We start from the raw sequence: 21,910 nt of genomic DNA on the forward strand, positions 1-21,910 counted from the left end.
AAGAGGCAGCTGTCAGTATTCTGTTCCAAAGTAAAAAAAATTGCCCCTACCTGGCTCTGCTTCATTTTCCGATGTTGATGGTCCATTCGGGGGCACTCAACTGATAGGCTGCACTTTGGCCATGTAGGGTGTGCTGTCACCAGGCCCAAGGTCGATCGACATCCTCACCAAAAGTCGAGTCCCAACTCTATAAAAGAAACATCTCATCATTTTGCTATCAGTTTTGTCATCTTGCGTGTTTCACACACGGCCGTCAGTGAAATATTTCGTCACTTGGATACTGAAAAAAATTCAAGCATTTTCTGGCAGTAAATGGAGAACACTAAAGAGCAAATACAGTTGTCAGATTGGATTGATCAAGTACAGCAGAAATGGAAATAAATCAGTGATACTGTGTCTGTTGGCTTTGAATGCAAGAAACGTAAAAACAGGAACTTGCAGCCACGCCACTTTGAATTTCCCGCGTTTGCTACACCTCACGACAAGTTTGGCATCGTCCGGTACTCGGGATAGTAATCGCTTAAACTTAAGATGAACGAGCGTCAGCATAAATTAACAGGATACTTAACCGGGCAATATTTGCGCATAAAACAACTCACGTAGCGAACCTACTGTCAAATACCCGATGACGCATCTGCGGGCGGTGCGGTTTGGGCGAAAAATTCAAAAAGGAATGAGAGTTTCACTTGTTTCACGCCTACTAAGCTAAGATAGAATTTGGGTTTCCTACTAAACTATACTGGATATTTACGCTCCGAATAAAACGCTAGAAATTTTGTTACGTCACATTGCATACGTATGAAAGTGAGGAAATTGCTTTTATTGTATTCTGCCCAGGCGGCATGTAGCAGCTACCACTCTCATGCAACAAAAGCATGAAAGTGGTACTCACGGCACGCAAAACAAACACATACAGCGCCAACGTTACGCCTCTTGGAGTTAGAACTAAGCACGATCAAGCCAGTTTTCTAGCCTTCATAACGCCATGAACACGACCAAACATCGAGCGAAACAACTGTCTTCTCTCTAAAATTATTACCGCTTCCATTTACATACCTATCGCTGCCACAAGCAAAAGTCAATGGGCTAGCTGTCCACAAGCCGCAGATTAGACTGACAGCAACATATTACGGTAACGTAAAACGATTTCCACGCTGACTTAGCAGCCGCGTTATGCGCTAAGTGCGGCAGTTCTCGTTTGCCGCTCTAAATTCACACCATGATGAGGGGCGCTGCATCTTTCACATGAAATATTGCACGCTTTGCTCCGGAGCTCAATAGGAGGGCGAAACGCATTTGCACGTACCTGAAATCTGCATGCCGGAAGCCCGTCGACGCTTCCGAGAACGGGGCACACAGCCATACACCCGTACGGCGGCTTGACTTGGACGTGAGGCACTTCTATCAAATATTTCACATGCGACATGTCGCACACCGATTGCGTGAACACGAGAAAATGCCGCAGGTCGCAATGCGACGCCGTGCACCCGTGCGTCTACCGATGAGCTGCGTGCACGGACTTGCAGAAAACAAAACTATGACAAAACGGCGGGCGCGTAGGGATGGCGGCTTTCGTTGCGGAGACGAAGCGGACGAAGCACGAAGCAATAAAGCGCGAATGAATGTTGCCAACTGTTGGCTCCGCGTTATGCCGGCGGTGGTGGCTTTAGTGGCGTGTGTTGCGGCTGTGTAATTTTTTATTTCTTTTCCCCAAACAGTATAGCTAAGATCAGTTCTTTGTTTGCATTTTTTACTGTGTCGTTTGATATTATCTTTTTGTCTTTTTATGCTATTAAGCAGCCAATTATGGCCCCCCAGGTTCGCGCGCGCCAGCTTCGCGCGCAAATCTCGGAGGCCATAAGACAACGCTTTAGAAAATGCCGTTCTTGTCGTTGTTAACGTTTCATCATCGTTTCTTCAACTGAGATAGAGGCGTAGTATCCCTTTTCCCGGGGTGGGGAGGGGGCGATCAAGACGGAGTTGGTTGTTATCGCCACATCCGCGAACCCTGCGATTTTTTTTATAACGTAAGCATTTCTATACTTACCCACAAATAAAAACCATCCGTCCGTCAGTCGGTACCGCACGATACCTTTCAAAATAGAACCCGCAGCAGCGAGTGAATTCACCTTCGTGCTAGCTATCGCTCCAACGCGACCGAAGCGGCGAGAACACAGCGCTCACGAAGCTCTCAGCTCATGCCGCACTACGCTCTTTTCGCAGATCACTTTCAAGATAGGTGTACGCGCGTCTGTTTTCAAAGCGAAGTAAACGGTGAGAACAAAGCGCGTGAAGTTTTCAGCAGTGGGCACACTCTGTCCACATTGCAGTTCGCTTTCGAGATACGGTTCGCGCGGCCGTGCCACAAGCAGCCGCCGCCGCCGGAGAACGGTTGATAATGGTTCGACGCGGATGAGAAGTCCTAAAGAGCGATAACGGCTCAAAACAAACGGAGCGTCACCAGCGCACCTGGCCCCGCCACCTGCAGTACTTTGCTTGCGCCATTCACTTGGCGCCGCCGACCACAGCAGTTCGTGTCGCCGCAGCGCTGCCGCTTATACTCGTCGGATCAAGTCTCATAACATTGATAACGACATGGACTGCGTGTAGATGAGGAAGAGTCACAATGCTTACGCATACTCAGACAAATCCCAGAGGAGCTCCTGTGTGATTTTTTTATTGGAAATGTGCAGCCAGCGGTGATCCAGAGTTGACAATACATGTAAGACGGGTGCCAAGCTTTTCTTTTTATGAGAGTCTTGCCCAGCTCCCAAAGATCTGCTCAAGCTAAGACTCGCTGATGGCTGTATGTGGTTTTTTTTTTTTATTGCATGGCCTCGAACCGCCATGAATCCTACTGTGTAATGACATAGAGCAGCATTCACGTCCAAAAGGAAATGCAGCCGGTACATGGCTGGCTAAGGTATGCGGCCCGGCGGCAGCTGCCCTCCCCTCCCCCGTTTCCGTTGACAAGTTAGGGGGAGGGGTCTAAAGCAATCTTACACACCCCCTCCCCACAGTGGTGTAGCCAGACAATTTTTCGTGTGATAGGGGGGGGGGGGGGGTCCCAATTGACCGTGGAGGGGAAGAAGCGGGGCGGGGCCATTGCCATTGCAACAAAAAATTTACTGTTAGTGAGCGTGACAAGTGCCCGGCGTGCCCCACTTGGCTACGCCGCTACTCGCCCCCCACCCCGCAATCGACGCAAATCGAGCTATCAGAACGTGCATGACGCGCATGCATGACACAACATGAATGACATGCCGCGAAGCAGGCATGGATGTCGTGACATCATCATCATCAGCAGCAGCCTATTTTGGTGTCCATCGCAGGACGAAAGTTTCTCCAGCGATCACCAATACCCCTGTCTTGTGCTAACTGGTTCCACGTGTCTTCAAGTTTCCTAATTCCATCATGTCCACATTATTCCCTGCCGTCCTCGACTGTGCTTCCCTTCCCTTAGCACCCATTCTGCAACTCCAATAGACCAGCATTTCTCTATCTTACGCATTGCAATGTCTACCCAGCACGACTTCTTCATCTTTATGTCAACCAGAATATCAGCTATCCCCGTTCACTCTCTAATCCACATCGCTGTCTTCCAGTCTATTATCGTCATGCCTAATATTTTTCATTCCATCGCTCGTTGCGCGGTCCTCAACGAATTCCCAAGCTTCTTTGGTAACTTCTAAGTTTCGGCCCCATACGTTAGTAACGGTAGAAAGCAATGGTTAGCAGTAAGCTCCCTTGTCATGATTTAGTAATGCCTGTCGTAAGCTCTCCAGCTAATTTTTATTTTTGTTAATTTCCTTGATCACAGGCCCCTGCGAGTAATTAACCTCAATAAACGTATTTCTGCGCAGGTTCTAGAGGCTGACTGCCGACCATGACATTCGTTCTCCCGCCAGGCTGCGGAACATTACTTTTCTCTTCTGCATACTAACTTTCAATCAGACTTACACTTTCTTCGCCAAGGTCCTCAAGCGTTTGTTGCAAATAGTCTGCAGCGTTGCTGAGTATGCCAATGTCATGTACAAACCGTAAGTTGGTGAGCTATTTACCGTTAGCCCTCACTCCTAACCATTCCCAGTCTAGCTGGTTGCACACCTTTAAGTATTCAGTGATATCATTGTAAATATTTTGCCATTGATCATATGAAGCCTTTTGCAGATATCTGGCAATGCAAACTCTGCGCGTTAGTGTCATCCATTCGATATCAACATTCTTCATTTTCGACCGCTGTTTGGAGTCTCTACGCTGCTGCCTAGATGCCCCGATCTAATCATTCCAGCTACCTGATGCAAGCGCAGGTAGGGCGCGTTTCATGTATAGCCAATATCAACGCGTTAACTGGCAATGTTCATTTATCATATACTGTAAGCTTGTTCCCTTACTCCCTTATAATTAGGGTGTAAATTAGAAAGACTGGGGTGTTTCACGTGTGTTTTCTTGTTGAACACCCTTTTCCGTTAAAAAAGGGTGTTTCAAGGGTGTTGACAAGGGTGAAAAGATAGATACACCCGCATTACACCCTTAAGGGTGTGAAAATTTTAAGAGTGTAGACACTTCTCAAGCGAAAATGGCGCCTGAGCGCGACTGTAAACAAACGAAGTTGGAGCGAGGCCTCATGTGCTGCCATTAGGCCTATAGCGATGGGGCGTCAGGCTCGGCCGGGGCGCGCGAGGAGAAGGCGACATTCTTCAAAGCGTGTCGTTACTTCAGAAAGTTTTAGGGGTTTTACCTAAACCAGCAGCCTCTCCAGAGAACGTCTGTTCTTGTTTCACGAGCAGATATGTTCACGAAGTTTCTCACTGCGTTTTTGGTGAAGTTTCCCTCAGGCTCTACAAAGGTTTCGGAGAGGCCGCACTCGCAAGATGTGTGCTGAATCTGTCACCTTGTCCAATATTATGAAAAGTGGCTCAGCGCCACCAGCACATTCAGTCCGCTGCTTCAGTTAGGTGAGTAGTCGCTTATACAAGCTTTCAAGGCACATACTTGAATATAGCACGTTATTTGTGTAGTCTGTGTTTATTTTATACAGCAGCACGTCATGATGCATCCGTGCGCAGTAAGCATGCCCCGAGAGGTCTTTGCATAAACCTCCGGGCACTTTTGGCTGTTTTTCCAAACCGTATCTGTATTCTCAGCTGTACCTTCCATCAACTATTCCTTTCAGTTTACGCTAGTTGGAAATGCATAGTCAGGTGCGGTCAATTGACCAAGTTATTTTGAGACTCAAATTGAAGCGGATAAACTCCCTGGGTCTGTTCGCTACTTGTATTGCGGAAGAATAACAACACAATCATGGTAAACTTGAAGAAGGCGAGAAAAAAGATAATGCAAACGGCCATGGGTAAAAAAAATAGACGACATTGCCAGAAACATACGAGATGCGGTGATCAATTATTTTCCCAACGCTTGCATCAGGTGACAAGGTCGCAAGGCTCACTTCTTCCGTGTGCCACGTTCTTTCCGGCAATAAAATCCTATGTATACACATATAGTGTGATGCTTACCGTTCTTTCCATTCATTATGAAATACACAGAGGAATAATGTAACGCGATAAATCAATTATGTGTTATGTTAACCCCCTTTCTTCTCGTTTTTTGCACATGCGTGGTCACTCTCAGTATCTATTTGGAGCACAACGCCTTGCATGAACGACACAGATAACGCTGTGCTTAGTGCGCTGCGAAGCGCACGTTGCTGCAGTACCATGCCTTCGAATTGCAGTGATTGAGGGGGGGGGGGGGGGGTGCTATGTCTTAACTGTGTAGCCGCTTGTTTTTCTACCTTATGAGGACTTTGCTGATATGCGCGTGAAGCAGCTGTGTGCTGCGTGTGTTTGAATACTGAAAACGTCTAATATCACGTACCGTTCTATTAGCTGGTCTGTGCATTTTAGAGGTACTTATAATCCGCCTATCTATAGAAGTTATGTGCCAATTTTCATAATTTATTGCTTCGCAAAGTGGCAAGACTGCAAAGCGGCTACCAGTTTTGACACATATGAAATACAAAAGGAGGTACCATATTCAAAGTCTGTGTTTGGACTCCGGTCAAGGTCAGATAGTGTGACGAATGACTGTATGGCAGCAAAATAAAGCAAAATTATGATAATACTAGTCATAATATCCGAGAGAAGAAGCTGAGTGGAAATACACAAAAATAAGCAAGAGAAGAACAAATAACTAAAGGAGTACAAGTGTGCGAGTATGTAGAGATGCATCTCAAATGTGAACTACACGCAAATAAGAAGCCTAATGAGAAAAATGCGCATGAGTATTTTCCCATACAAAGACACATTAAAGCATAAAAAATAGAAAAGGGCCTGTGAGCAATATACATGATAATGAGCTAGGATGCAATCCACGAAAAGTGTCTCAAAAACAATATGAAAGTTAGCAAACACAAAAACAAGAAACTAAAGAATACGTACAGTTATTACAAAAATATTCAAGAACATCTTAAGATAATTTTAAAATTTGTTTGTGGTCTCACGTTCGTTGATAACTAAAGGGAAAGAGTTCCACAATGAAAAGCAAAAAAAAAAAAAGAAATCGCATGTGAACTTACCATAACTTGGGCGCACTTTGGGAAAGAAAGTTTTTGATAAATGCAATGTCATATTGTTACAATTCAGTAAAGATGATTCTGAAAATAGGGGACCTGTGAGGTTACTACTTTAAACAGCTTTAAAAACGGGATGCCCGCAGTATCTATGATACGGTGAGCATTTTATTACTTCTGAGCAGTCTTCCTGCATTATTATTTATTTGTTTATTCATACTGCAGGCAAGTAATTTGGCCAAAGCAGGAGGGGCATTACAATAAATTTGAAAAGTTAAGAAGCTATACTAGAAGGATTTGGATTGTAAGAGCTGTACATTAGTGCCTTTATGGCTTGACTTTGATTGATTTGCAGCGACCTGATATAAGTATTACTTGTAGCTCGCCAAAAATGCCACATCGTAGTTGATATTTGAGTAAATAGATGCGTAATAAAAGGCCCATAGTTTGTTAGGGCTGAAATGGGAACTTGCTGTGTTGACGACTCGCGTGACCTAAGCTATTGTCTTTCTTACGCCTGCAATATGATGAAGAAATTTAACAATGCGGTCTAATTTGACTGTTAAGTATGCGACATAATCACTCATGGTAATTAGATGCTGTCCGATTGATACAAGAGATATATTATTTGTGAAACGTTGGACAGGGCTGAAAACAACGAATTTTGATCTTAGAGCCTTTATTTGCAGTTTATTTTTATTGCACCACTTTTGAAAGATTGCGATATCAGAGTTTGGTTAAGATACTAGTGCTGAAAAGCAACTGACAGAATTCAGTATCATCGAATCATTGGCATATAACAAACATTCTAAATATGCAATACCGTTAGGCAGATCATTGATAAAACTTAAAAATAAAAGAGGAACAAGAATAGACCCTTGAGGAGCGCTCAAATTAGTAGTTGTCATGCCTTAGAGAGTACGAATAACGCCGAGAATTTTAATTCCTCTTATGCAAGTAACTGTCCAAATGTAACAAGGGCTGGGGGGGGGGGGGGGAACTTCCGAATACTTCGAGCTTTGTGTACAGTATTATATGGTCACTTGCGGTGAATGCTTTAGTGAGATCGAGAAATACTGAGCCGCTATAATTACCCCGATCAAGAATATTCTTCAATATATCAGTTAAGAAACCAGGGCTAGGTAAGTTGAATATCTGTGCTGGATCCCAAATTTATAAAAAAAAAGAATACATTTTAATAGAAATTTGGTTAACCATGTAATCACAAATTTTTCTATTGCTTTGCTGAAGAGGGATAAGGGACAAGGATACAGGATAAGGGACAAGGATTCCGTCTTTGGCTATGGGACCTCCTTCTGTATATTATTCTTTTGTATAACCTGTAATCTATAATGAATAAATCAATTTCAATTTCGAGGTAAAATGCAAATGGGCCGATAGTTGCTCAGTCATGAACCATCACCTTTTTTGAAATATGGCAGCAACGTTTCATTGCTTTAGGTCATTATAGAAAATGACAGATTCGAAAAGACTCTTTAATAAACAAGAAAAAACATCTGATGCTAAATTGGCAATCATGTTCATATATATAGTTTCACTGCAATCAAGCCATGGATCCGTGGATTTTAAAGTTCATATGACAGAAAAATCCTCGTCAGATGTTGTTGGTAATGTGAAAAATGAATGAGGAAAGCAAGTAAAGCAAGGTTCGAAATTGAAGAAAAAATTAGTCAAGTTCATCAGTATTCCTTTAGGACGACTGTTAGGCTTACCTTCACGCCTAATCAAAGATACATGATCAAACTTTCCCTTTCTGCTTAAAAAGACATTAACAGTATTTCATTTCTGCTATTAGCTCATAGAAATTCAATAATCCTCTTTTCACATTACCGGCATTTAGCTTTCTTCAATTATGCATTGAAAGCGTTGCAAAGCTTTTCGTACCTGCAAAGTAGGCGAAGATTAGAAGGTCGCTTTTTCGTTTTTCGATAAAGATTTTCGTGCGCACACAATGCCTTCAGTAATCCATTATTCAGCATGGACTTTGAGAGGAAGTTATTATATTTTTTTTTTGCATTTCCTTCTGCGAGAGTTATATCAAACTGTGTGCTACGCAAAGATGAAAATTTTGAGAATGCCTTCTGCGGGTCAGTAACATCAGCTACGAAGAATTAGATATAGTTGTGATAGCATCAATAAATCAATCTCTGTCTAAAACAAGCTTGGTGGATGAAGAACCGCTGCGCACACGAGAAAGAAAATCGCAGCAATAGAATATAGGGTAATGAATCATGATATCCACACTCAAGACGCCTGCTTAGGGTGGAAGCAGCAAATGTGATAGTGCGATACAATGAGCGTGTTTACAGCATCAATACTACAAGGTTTGATTTGGTAATGAGGCACTCATTACGCAAACTACGAAATAATGCAGAGCAACTTATATACAAAAGTTGGCTTTATAATGTAAATTATTATTTGTGGCCCACGAGAAATAATGATTTTTCCCAGTGCGTCACAAAATTCAGTAGGAGATAAACCCGGGGAGTGGTAAATAACTCCGAGTACAAGATTTTAATCGAGCGCGTTGAGACGCTTGGCTTTTTATTTGTCCTTACTTAAGCGCACTTAAAACGGTGGCGAGAGCATGTGCGGACAATGAACGCGAAAAAAAGAAAGGCATTTCGCCAAAGCAACTACAATGGGTTCGCATTCCCACACGTAAGCAATCTTAAGTGTCTGCCGGTTTTTTTTTTTTTTTTGGCAGTTATCTGCGGGAAAAGCTTCGAGTTCTTTGCCTTCTTTAAGGCAAAGAACTCGTGCAACTGCCTCAAAGGGCCCCTCACCAGGCCCCATAATTTCATTCATTCATTCATTTCATTTATTCAAGACATTCCTTACAGAAATGCCTTGGGGGACGCGACAAAAGGCACTGAACGTGCCTGACTTGATTTTGATTATCCGCTGGAAGTTGTTACGTGTCCTCTCGGGAGCGTTCTGCCACAAAAATTTTTCAAATCTGCTCATTAATAGGCGAGATAGAAATATTTCAGTGCTGTGAACCCATGATTTCAGCAGGAGGGCTCCACTGCCAAGCGAGACACTCTCTCCACTCGCCCTGTCTAGCCTACGTAAGCAAAATTCCTTCCTTGCGTTCTCCCATACCGGACCTCGAGGATCGCGTGACGCACACGTCACGGGCTCCTCCATTTGCTTTTTTTTTTTTGGTCTTTGCTTTTTTCTTTTTTGGCGCTACGCATTTCGGCGGACGGCGTCGCGCGCGAGCTGTTGTCTCATTCGCGCAGCGCACGATTTTACGCGCTGTGCGCAAGGAAACATGACTAGCGGTATAATTCAGTGCTACGCGAATACTGAGGCAGAAGAATCGGATCGCAGAGCGCGATCACGTGCTGGAACACGGAAGAAAATGGCATAGTTTCGGTACCTGCGCAAGTGACCACATGACCGTGGGAACAAGCAGACGAAGCGGAACTACATCTCTCTTGCTTCGGTGCGAAGTAAAACAAAGAACGCGCAGACATTCCGTTTGTGTGTTTTATTATTTCTGTAAACTTCAATTCGTCAATTCAAGCAACAGATTACAGAAATAACAGTTGTCTTGAATACTCGAAATCACGTGTCACTACGAGCGACGTCACACTGGGGACACGACTACGTAGGCGCAGGGGCACGACGACGTAACCGTGTGGCTTGGAAGGCGGCGGCCGCTAGGAGAAGGAGAAACAGCGTTCGGTTTGAAATTTCAGATCTTTCCGCGGTGCGTAGCGATGTAATACTTTGCAGATGCGCTGAATATGGCCAGACCTGGTGAGGGGTCCTTTAAGAAATAGCACTTTATTCTCTGGAGACAGACGGTCATTGACAAACATAAGAGGATAATATGTTACGGAGACACTGAAGTTACTGTGCTGAAGCCTCACCTTCCGCGGTATATTGATAAATACTGCTTCTTTTTGCATGAGCAAAAGCGAGCGATCACGTTCTTTCGGCGCTCCGATTTTGTAGAAACCCGGTGAACAACGTCTGGATCAGTGGACAAAACAGCGCCCAATTATTTCTTAAATGATAGCACTGCAGTCTTCTCTTTGAGTGCATGAAAAGCCCCTGATCTCAACGTTGCTTATTCTCAAGTATTGATTGACTACGGTTGCTTTAGACATTAGAGAGGCGTTTTGGGATTTAAGAACTGTGTTGTCAGTCATCAACTCATTTCCGCTGTGCAGGTTCTCGACCAACTCATTCAAAAACTGAACGCAAGATACTTCTGACTTTATTTCTTTTCTCACCTCAGGTACAATAAAATGAGAGGCCTTAAACTTCAGCATGCACTTTCTTAACACATCCTCAGCTAATGCACCATACTGATCATCAAGCCTAGATTCAAGTACCTCCAGTTACTTAGCAAACCCAGAATTTGTTGGCAGTTTCAACAAATTACCCAAAACACTGGGATCCCCAAAATATAAGCACAGTTTTGTAGATATTACTTTGGCAGCAAGAACAACAAACGAAACACGAAAATGGCTAAGTTACAGCAGGGTCACTGTAACGTGAAGCTATTCCAAACTATTTGTATTCTGTTTCGGCGGTCAGCCAGCCACCATTGTCCAAAATGTTTCTGGCCACCTCCACTTCGCCTCTCTGTCATGCGACGTCACGAAAACCGCGAAAACTCAACTTCTGATGTGTCGGGCACACACTGGGTTCGCACGATGAGACCGAAGAAAACAAATGTCACGGGCATCTGAGGCACACGCAGCAGTCGCAGAGTAAGGTGCAGGAGTGGTTTCACAGCAACTCCATTTTCTGCAGCACCCACTAGAAGGTCTTCAAGTCGTTTTCACGAGAACCAACTGAACTGTCCGCCCGGCGTCGGCGGCGACCTGCGGCTTCTGCTGCTCTCTGCGCAGCGATCTGCTGAGCCCGACATTGATTAGTTGCAGTCGCGCACGTAGCCCAACAATTCGCTTCTTCAGCAGTGGTTCGTACCTCGCTAGGAGGCGCCATAATGTGTACGGAAGTGTAAACAGCACTGTCGATACTACGCAGCGCACATGTCACATCTCTTGACACGGGGTACGATACGATAACACTGCTACATGTCGTAACACCTGGTGGAATACAATGAGAGAGGGGTGTTTCTAGAGCACGTCTTCCACCTGTAAACGAGCGGAACTTCAACCTGTCACTGCAGAAGTGCGTTAACGCTCCTCGTGTATGCTTCTTTTTCCCAATGAATGTCTATCGAAGTGCCTGCTTATATTAGTAATTGACCTTATGACTTGGGAGAGTTGGTATTGCGTCATTTTGGTTTTTATGTGCCCCAATTTATAGAACATCCAGTAAATGAATTAGGCCAGAACATAGGTTCATTTCAGCTTGTCGGCAACAACGCCATTTTTTACTTCCCGGCATAATTGTTAATATATACAACATGCAGCAACGATAATTATTTTTCATTTGAACTTGTTGACCCAAACCAAAATACGGCAATGTTTGCTTTCTCAATGGCTCTTAAAGGATTATTATTGGAAGCTAGCTGGAATTAGAAATTACTCATAGAATATCTTGGTTTGATCTTACCGCGATCTTATGCCTACAAATAAAAGCAAAAAGCTACGAAGGGATCAATGTGATTAGAATAAATAACAATCAGGCACTTTCACACATCCTGTCTCCCTTGTGATCGTCCATTATCACTCCGAACCCGCTCAGGCGCCCGCTCAATTGCAACCATTGTTCAGATACATCACATCCCCTATTCTAAATCACGCAATCTCTTAACAGTGATGTATCAGCACGCCCTTCTCGTCTTCGAACTTCCTAATCCCGATCGGCGCTGCGATCCGAGCAGCCACCTGAAAAGCCATACATCATTTATGGGAATATTCAGCACTTAACGAACAGCGCCACGAGCTTGGTTCCCTTGTCACGAAAACGCTGCGTATAAGAATAGCTCGAAGTCACCTGCATTCCTTTGCGTGACTTTCGACTACGGCCAGGTCCGCGACAAGGGTAGCGTGATCGTCGGCACCGCCTCGTGCTCGAGGAGGCATAGCGTTATGGGGTCGTTACGCGGATGCTCTTGATATTCTCCAGCTGCCTCCGAGAACGAACGATCATGCTGGAAGCCCTATCTCGTTAGCCGCTAAGCCTGCTAGGTCGTCCTGGTGTCTGCCGGCCGAAAAAGGTGGCTTTGAATATTTATTTGTCATTTTTCTGGTAACCAGAACATGGCGTGCATAATAATCTGCCCTTCGTGACTTAACTGTGTGCTAATACTGTCGTTTGCATAGTTTTTATTTCTGTATCTTTCAAATCGGTTGCCAGGACTACATTATACTGTGCTAGAACAACGGAGAGCTCCGAAGCTGCACGCATAGCAAACTAATGTTGCACCTTGGTAAATGGCACTTGTAGGAGAGTGTATGTATACAGCGCATGCTGATTTCATCTATTTGCACGTTTTATTATGAGAGATGTATCCACTGTAAGATTCGTCGGACGATCCTACCGCTGTCGACCAGATGCAGGAGTCGTCGGACTATCTCGCCGCTGCCACCATTTGAAGCAGATGATGGTCGTAGACAGGAACTCGGTGAACAGGATTTATTTACATATTAACAGTTTAAGCAGGATACATTGGCAGACTAGCGCGACTCCCATATGGAGCCCGCAAAACTAACATACAGCAAACAGTTTACGAGCGCACAGCTCACTAGTACATTTCTAGTATGACAGAGCACTCAGCTCCCGACAACGAGCACGACACGAGCACACCCTAGCAGCCGGCAAACGCTGCTTATAAGCTCTCCGCTTGACGTCATAGTTCGACGTCATCGTTCGGCGGGGACGGAGCAGGAATGGTCGGGAAGGTTCGTCCAAGCATTGTAAACTTGCCGCCGCCCCGCACTAAGGCTCCGGAGTCAACGACCGAGGGCTTCGTAGAACTGTGCTCCGTCTCGGGTGGCGCGGCGGAGTACCACATGCCTGAGCTGACCGCGCGCCACGTGGCTGCCGGTCATCCGCAGTTCTCGGTACCGCCCAGCTTTCAGTGCCGACGTCAGAGGGCTTCGTAGAACTGCTTTGTCCCGGATGGCTCCGCCAAGTACCAATTTCCTGAGCTGATCGCGCGCCACGTGGCCGCCGGCCGTCCGCAGTTCTCGGAAGGGCTCCCTGTCTGGTGGGCTTGGAACACGTGCAGCGGGCTGAAAGCTGGCCCGTACGGCCATTCTTAACAGCTCCTCCATGGCCCGGAAAATCTCGCCTGGCCAGTGCTGGCAACCGCTGGGCAGGAAGAGAATGGCTGGCGAGCAAGACGATGGCTTTGCTCTCTGCAATCCCTGCGTACTTGGAATGCCTTCAACCATCTTACAACAACTGGCACAGAAGAGCCGACCCGGCAACACAATACCGCTCAGCGCTCAAACGCCCGGAATTAGCTGCTAACCCACCAGGCCTCCCATCACAATTTCCATGCAAGTCACTCAACTGGGAATCCCAAATTTTGCCCCAAAATTTCGTGCCGCCAAAGCGAGCGTTCACGTTCCTCCTGAGTTCGACCAAACCCGACCGTCGCGCTGCACAAGAGTAACGGTTTACGCAGAATTAAACCGAAGGCTTTCAAACACCAATACCCAAACATAACTTAAGCAGCTTAACTTCACGAACAGCCTGTTCTTACCCTATCGCAGTGGCGTACTTATTTCATGTACTGCTGCCACTGAACCGTCTGGCCAACTCCACAGGTACGTCATCACAAACGCGCTAAGTTTGGGGTCCCTATTCCGAACACGTGCTTGCATCCTACCAAGTTTTCATCACGCTGACTCACATTTGTTCCTTTAATCCACACAGGACACGTTCCTTAAGCAAACAACCACACTTGCGTAACTTACGCAACACAGAGGAACCTTTAAACAAATGTGTCTTCTAATAACTAGCTCTACGCACGCGTACTAGAGAAGTCAGAATACGGCTGCCTTCGACACACACGAGCAACCCAGTCATCAACGTTCTGCTTCCTTCCGTCCGCACAGGACACGCGCTAATGGACCTAAGAGCTCTTCTCAGTGCAAATCACGCACTTACTGAAAATCTACGCGTTTAACCTTAGAAAATTCAAAACCACTTTAAAAGAAAGAAGGTTAAATAACACACACGCGCGTTACGATAGGCCTCTCAACGATAACCTTGACCTTCAGGTTACTCACACACACACAAAAAAGGAAGCCCATATACTTATTAATGAACACCTCGCGAGACTACAGGTTTACTTAAAACGCGTCTTTCAAATCTCGAGCTTCTCAAACAAATCATAAACAGAGCTCATACCTTACATATTGAAAGAAATCCTAGTCTCAAATCGCGAAAATTTGCAAATGTTCAAAAATAAAACAAAACAACACGTTTTTCTACTATGGAAGCTCTCCTGGCCTCCCGTTCCCGATTGCTTACGACTGACTCATACTTTCAGCCGAACCCGAGGTGGTCGCGGTTTAAAAGCTACTTTGGCTACGGAGGAACAACAAAAGGGCTGACTCACTATCAGCTCCCCCAAGACGTTACGGTCTCTTGCCAATTTGCGTCCTCGCGCCCCGCTTTCAACATGACCTCGACTGACCGCGTCGCTACTCCCCACCTGGTCTCGTCTTGCCACCTTGCGCTTCTTTGTACTGCACGCTGAGCTTCGAAGAGAACGACGGAACGACGAGGAATTTGACTGCCCCGAGCCCTTTGTCCGCGTCCGTGCAGAACAAGCTTCTCGGTCCCCCTTGGACCGGTGGCTCGAACGTGTTTGATGCGTCAACATCGTCCGTGACGACCGCACCTGTCCTTTCTTCGCGCCCTGCCTTTTCGCGCTTGTCGCCGCCTTTGGCTTCGCTACTTTAGCCACCGCATTCCGATCTTTTCGGCGCTTCTTTCTGCGGCGCTTTCTCCTCGAACTCTCTTTCATGCCGTCATCTCGCGCCTCGTGCTGGCCGGTACACATTTCGTCGGCCCGGATCGGTCTCTTACCCGCACAGTCTGAGTGATTTACATTTAAATCTACTCTCACTTTGCCTCGACTGGCGGACAGCCCAACCGACTCTGGCACAATGCGGCAGGCTTTACTCGAGTTAGACAACTCGCACTCTTGCGAACTGCCCTCTACTACATTGCCCAGGTCACGCTGTGCATCTGCACACAGCCCGTCGGTATCGATCGCTGTCTGACGCGCACAGTCCGAATGATTAACAACTGAATCATCCCTATCTAGGCTATCTAGACTGGCGGAGAGCCGCACCGATCCCTGAACAATGCAGTTGTTCTCTCGTGAGCTACGCAGCTCGCCACCGCGAGAACTATTCTCAACTGCATCGTCCAGTTCGCACTTCACTTCTGCACGCAGATCTGACTCGACATGGGTGCTCGCGTCTGTCAGGTCAACAGTACCCTGTACCTCGCTAACGACCTCGATACCATGAGATGCGACGCACACACGCGGTAACTGTGCCAATTTGTTCGCAGCTGGCCTAGCTGTCTCTACAGTCATCTGTTGGCACAGCACCTCGTCGCTCTCACTCTGGCCTTTAACGGCCTCTGCTGCCACTAAGGCTTCGTTAGCTGCTAGCACTTCGAGTTCACTTGTGAACGTGCTGCTACTCTCGCAGGTACTACTACTTTCCTCGGCTTTTGAACAAAATCTGCTATTTACTTCCTGCCACTTTCGCTGCGTCCAGCCTACAGATTTCTCAAGCCGCTGTTGACTTCGCTCGATTGACTGCTCAAAACCTTGAATCTCAGTGTTCAATGCATCAATGTACTGCCTCGTTACTTCTGTTAGGCCGTCTTCCTGCGAAGCCCTTTTTAGTTTCTGCCTAGCTTTTTTCTGTTTTTGCTCAAATTCTTTCTGTTCTTGCCTAATTGCTTCCTGTTCTCGTTTCTTACTTAGAATTCGTTTGCCCATTTGCTCTATGAATTTCAAATCATTCTCACTTTCGAGAATGGTTTTACGAATCTCTGACTCCCTCAAGTCCTCATCTACGTTTACCTCGATCTCCTCACACAACCACAACAGGTCAGCTCTCGTCAAACACATTAGGACCATGGTCGCTACTTTAAGCTTTGGCTCTGCTGTCACACAATACTTGCTGCGATACCCACGCAAATCAAAATACAAGTAAAAGATCCCAGCGAATCAAATCCAAAAACACAGTGAAATTGAAGCCTGGTAAATCTTACAGCCAAAACCAAACGCTTACCCACTGAAGCAGCACCATATCACCAGTCCTTCCCCGCCGTATCCAGTCAGTTGCAAGAGGTGGTCAATCTCAAGTCGCCTCCAACTTGATCAGGATGCCGGTCGGTCACCATGTGCCAACGTCCGTCAGCTGCCGTTGCTGTCTCCGAGTCGTAGGCCGATCTAGGAGCCGTAGTCGGATTCCTCCGCTGCCATTCAGTTGTCAGAGTTGTCGGACGTGATGATGATGATGATGATTTGGAATTTTTATGGCGCAGCAGCCGTGCAGACTATAATGCGCCAAGAACATGATTTTCGTATTAGCTTATTTGTTTAAATGCTGTAAAATGGTGTAAATGGCCAAGTAAAAATATAAAACATGAAATGTGCTACAGTTCTTGTAGGATTCCTGTGGCTTTTAAAAAGTTAAAGGTATCTTCATATATGACCAGTGGTTTATCGCTCAATAACAACATAGGATGGATAGGGATTCTTTTTTCGTAAAAAATCTTAAGATATCTTTGCCTCCATTTTTCTAAACCAGGACATGTTATTAAAATATGTAGCACGGTTAAAATTTCACCGCAGTGTTGGCATGTTGGTTGTGGTTTGTTATTAATTAAGTAACTATGTGTCAGCCTTGTGTGACCGATTCTTAAGCGACATAAAATAACCTCGTAAAATCTTTGTCTGTGGCGACAACTCTGCCATTCTCGTAGAATAGGTTTTATGCAATGAAGCTTGTTAAGTTTTTCTTGATCCCACACTTTCTGCCGGTGTTTCTTAACTGCTATTTTTAAAGTGGCTTTATAATCTTGCCAAGGTAGGCCAACATCATGTAGCTCCAAATCTTTGGTACTGACTGCCATAAAATCTGCTCTTTCATTACCGGGAATTCCTACATGACTAGGAATCCAGCAGAAAGTGACATTTAACGCTCTCTTGTGACATGTTGTGTATTGTTTTTTTATTTTCTTCAATAGATTATTTCTAGATGGCAACCTAGATGCGAGAGCTTGAAGAGAGCTCAAGGAGTCGCTAAATATAACAGATTGGTTATTTCCTCTTTTCAGGATGTCTTCAAGAGCTAACGAAATGGCATGAAGTTCTGCAGTAAAGACAGTAGCCTGACTTGGAAGTCTCATTTGTTTTTCAAATTGATTTGATGTCACTGCAGCGCCTACATTGCCATTGCTTTTTGATCCATCTGTAAAGTATTTCACGCAAAAATTATATTCTGATTCTATTTCTAAATATTCGCTTAGTAACGCCTCTCTTGGTGAAAATTGTTTTCTGTTTTTTGTTAACCTAAAGTCGCATTGCGCATGTTTCATCTCCCAAGGAGCAAAAGAAGGTTCATCTTGCAAGAATTTATTTCTTACGTCGAAACATAGGTCCGCATTCAGCTTTTGGTACCTGATGAAAAAGGAAGGAATGATTGCCGGTTAGTTGCTAAAATGTGTTTCAAAGCGCGGCCTTGTAAATAGTCGTCTACAAGGATGCGTTGAACAGGACAGTACTCTCATTATGTACATGTTTCCAAGAAATAGTCTTCTGTGTTCCAAAGACAGCTGATTGGTTTCTGCATACAAGCTTTGTACAGGAGACGTACGAAACGCGCCGGAGCCCAGACGTAGTCCGAGGTGATGCACCGGATCAAGAACCTCTAATGCTGACTTTCGAGCTGAGCCGTACACAAAACATCCGTAGTCTAACTGTGATCGGACAACTGCATTGTATATGCGAAGCAGACATATTCTATCTGAACCCCATGATCGGTGGGATAGGAGCTTTATTAAATTTATGGATTTCAGAGATTTCTGTTTTACATAAGCGATGTGCGCTTTGAAGTTGAGTTTTTTGTCAAAGATCATACCAAGAAATTTGTGTTCGTTCTTTACTGTGATTTGCTGTCCTTTAATTTGTAATGTTGGGTCCGGTGTGAGCCTTCGGTATTGACTGAAAGGTACGCATATTGTTTTTTCTGCGCAAAATTTAAAACCATTTTCGTTTGCCCATCGCACTATAGAGTTTACACCCAACTGGAGTTGGCGTTCGCAAGTAGCCATATTACAAGAGGAGAAACAAAGTTGAATGTCATCGACATATAAAGAATACATTAAGGAAGAAGGAATAACTGTAGTTATCGAATTGAGCTTCACTAAAAATAGTGTAACGCTCAATACTCCACCTTGCGGCACTCCATTCTTCTGTATAAAACAGTTGGAGAAAGTTGGTCCAAACATTACCTGAAAAGTTCGGTCCTCCAGATAGCTTTTGATTATACAAAGCATGTGCCCTTTTATTCCGTGTCTGTGCAAGTTCATTAAAATGCCATGTCTCCACGTCGTATCATACGCTTTTGATAGGTCAAAGAAAATGGAGACGCAATGCTGCCTTTGGACGAAAGATTCACGGATTTTTGTTTCTAACCGGACTAATTGGTCGATTGTGCTGCGATTGGCTCTAAAGCCACACTGGTACTGATCAAGTAACCCGTTACTTTCCAAAAGGTGTACAAGCCGTTTGTTAACCATTCTTTCGAATGTTTTTCCTAAACAACTGGTTAAGGCAATGGGGCGATAACTGTTAGGATCAGAGCGTGCCTTTCCAGGTTTTAGAAGTGGTAGAACTATCGCCTTCTTCCATGCTTTTGGAAAATAGCCTTCCGCCCGCAACCTGTTGAAGAGGTGAAGGATTGTGTCGTACGTGTTCATGTGTAGGTGTCGCAGCATTTCGTAGTGTATGTTGTCCGGGCCTGCTGAATGGCTCTTCCCTAAATATATTGCATCGAAGAGTTCAGTTTTTGTAAAAGGACAGTTATATGGCTCAGTACTATTCAGTGATATCCGAAGATCTTTCTTTTCTGCCGTGGCCTTTATCTTAAGAAACTCGGGCGTGTAGTGAGCGTCACTCGAAATTCCAGCAAAGTGCTCGCCAAGTATATTTGCTTGCCCTTTAAGATTCGTTTCCTCGTCGAATATAGGGAGTGTGTATTCTGTATGAACACCGTCTATTTTTCTCACTTTCTCCCAGACTAATTTATTTGTTGTTTGGCTGTTTATAGAGCTCACATATTTCACCCATGATGTTCTTTTTGCTATCCGTCTTTCTCTTCTAGCCTCACTGCGCTTTTGTTTAAAAAGCAATAAATTTTCGAAATTTGGGTACCTATTAAGTCGAGACCATGCACAGTTTTGTTTCCTACGAGCTTTATCACATGCTTCATTCCACCACGGTTTTGGTCTACGTGGAAGTTTCCCTTGTGAAAGTGGTATGGAGTTTTCAGCTGCATCTAAAATTTGTTTCGTTATCGCATCACATAAGTCGTCAATATTGAGTGCGATGACATCATCAATCCTTATTTCGGAGCTTTCCAAAAAAAAACTGACCAGTCTGCTTTACCCAGCTTCCATCTCTGTCTTCGTACTGGCGTTGTTGGAGGCACGTCGATCGGCTTGAGTATTATAGGGTAGTGGTCGCTGCCACGTGGGTTTTCCCTCACGTCCCAAATAAAAAATCCAGCAAGTGACGGCGTGCCACAGGAGAGGTCAACGCTTGAAGTAGATTGTGATTTAGCCATAAAATATGTTGGCTTTCCATCATTAAAAAGGTACAGATTGCAGTTGTCTAAAAATTCTTCTACCATTTTCCCCCTTGCGTCAGTGTGGTTACTGCCCCAGATGTTATTATGAGCATTAAAATCACCCAATAAAAGAAAAGGTTCTGGAAGTTCTTTCACGAGATTTTCTAATACTTTTATTGTGATATTCTTACCTGGTGGTAAGTACAGGGAGCATACTGTTATTGTTTTCCCTATCTGAACCTTTACTGCAACAGCTTCTAAGTTGGTGTTAAGCTTCACTTCGCGTACTGGGACTCCTTGAGCGACCACTATAGCGACTCCTCCAGATGCGGCTGACGCCTCTTCCCTATCTTTGCGAAATATCCTATATCGACGCAGAGGTTGTTTATGGCAACCTTTCAAATGAGTTTCTTGCAAACACATAACAGAAGCCTCAGCATCCTCGAAAAGATCGTAAATGTCATCAATATTGGTTCTTAAACCACGGCAGTTCCACTGCACAATAGTAGCCATATTTGATGATGTTGATTATCAAGTACTTCACGAAGAGATTCTATGTAAGAGGTCACAAAGATGACTTATGTGAATGAGCAAGAAACTTGCTAAAATGCTTTGTAGGTCACTTCTCCTTAGCAGGAGGAATGACCGGAAGTCTACCCCCTTTGTGTTTTCCAGGGGGAATACCCGACTTTTTTGTTTGCCTACCAGATGTAGGCTCTTTTGTTTTATTCGTGTCCGGCGGACACACTTCCATCATATCATCGCCCTTTGGGCGTTCATCGTTGATGGTGCTTGGAGAAAGTGCCGTCTTCTTGGAAAGAAAGCGGTCCTTCAGCACCGACGTTGAGACCTTCGTGGCCTCTACCACGTGCTGACTGCCGTCAGCCTCAGCAGAAGCCTCTGGGCCTCTTGGGAGAGGGTTGCGACGAGCGTCTGTTATTTCACTGGGTGAGGAGGGCCGGAGAGCTGAAACCTTGTCCAGCAGCTCCACCTGGGTTCCAATTGACACCATCGGCGGCGCACGCCCTCTGTGCACAGCCTGTGCGTAAGTACCTCTATCGGCAAAAGCGACTCTCTTTTTGGCTTCAATGTATGATATGTTCTCCCGTACCTTCAATGCAATCACTTCTTTTTCTTTTTTCCACTGAGGACAAGATCTGGAAAATGCCGCGTGCTGACCCGCGCAATTTGCGCAGCACAGCTCGTTTGTGCACGTTTCATGACCCTGGTCTGGTTGACCGCATTTAGCACAGGTTGCTCTTCCGCGACATGACTGGGAGCCGTGCCCATATTTCTGACACCGAAAGCACCGGCGGGGATTGGGCAAATATGGTCTTACTCTAAGGTACAGGTAAGCAGCCTTAACGGCACTTCGAAGTGTTAAGGAGTTGAAGGTCAGCACAATGTGTTTGGTCGGAGTTTCAATGTTATTCTTTCTAAATTTAATTCGTCTTGCACATAGAACACTCTGATCTCTCAAGGCTTCTTCGATTTCCTCGTCTGTGCACTTAAGGAGTTCTGTATCTGAAATCACACCCTTCGCGTATTT

Source organism: Dermacentor andersoni, chromosome 2 (assembly GCF_023375885.2).
Source record: "Dermacentor andersoni chromosome 2, qqDerAnde1_hic_scaffold, whole genome shotgun sequence".
NCBI lineage: Eukaryota > Metazoa > Arthropoda > Arachnida > Ixodida > Ixodidae > Dermacentor > Dermacentor andersoni.